Here is a 437-nt window from a genome sequence, read left to right on the forward strand (position 1 = left end):
TCCAGCTGCCAGTACAGCAGTGGTGGTGGGAGCCTCTCCTGCCACCTCAGCAACACTAAGGATGTCCGACTACAGCTTTGGCCTGCCCCCGCTGGCAAGTAGACATCCCCCGAGGACTCCTGGGCTGCCAGAGGGATGTCTGAGTGCCAGCTTAGGCCCAATCCCCCAGGTAGCGGGCCTAAGCCAGCAGGTGGTCATTCCCTGAGGGGTCCCAGTCTGCGAGAGGGCACAGGCTGGGCTGAGGGACCCTCCCAGTGCACAAATTTTTGTGCACCGGGTCTCTAGTCTACACTAATAAAAAAGAAACATGGTAATTAGCCGTACCTCCGCTACCCTTCCCATTGGCTAATCAGCATATCCTTATGCAAATTAACTGCCAGCCAAGATGGCGGCTGGCAGCCAGGCAGCTGACGCGAACAGGGAGGCTTGCTTGCTCC

General features: G+C 57.9%; 1 protein-coding gene across 1 annotated transcript in view; it reads left to right on the plus strand.

Moving 5' to 3' along the window:
- The window catches only part of LRP1B (low density lipoprotein receptor-related protein 1B), a 1756854-nt gene that overhangs the window by 1171580 nt on the left and 584837 nt on the right, over positions 1-437 (plus strand). The gene's annotated exons all lie outside the window — the stretch shown is intronic.

This window comes from Myotis brandtii, unplaced genomic scaffold, assembly GCF_000412655.1.
Source record: "Myotis brandtii unplaced genomic scaffold, ASM41265v1 scaffold493, whole genome shotgun sequence".
Classification (NCBI taxonomy): Eukaryota; Metazoa; Chordata; class Mammalia; order Chiroptera; family Vespertilionidae; genus Myotis; species Myotis brandtii.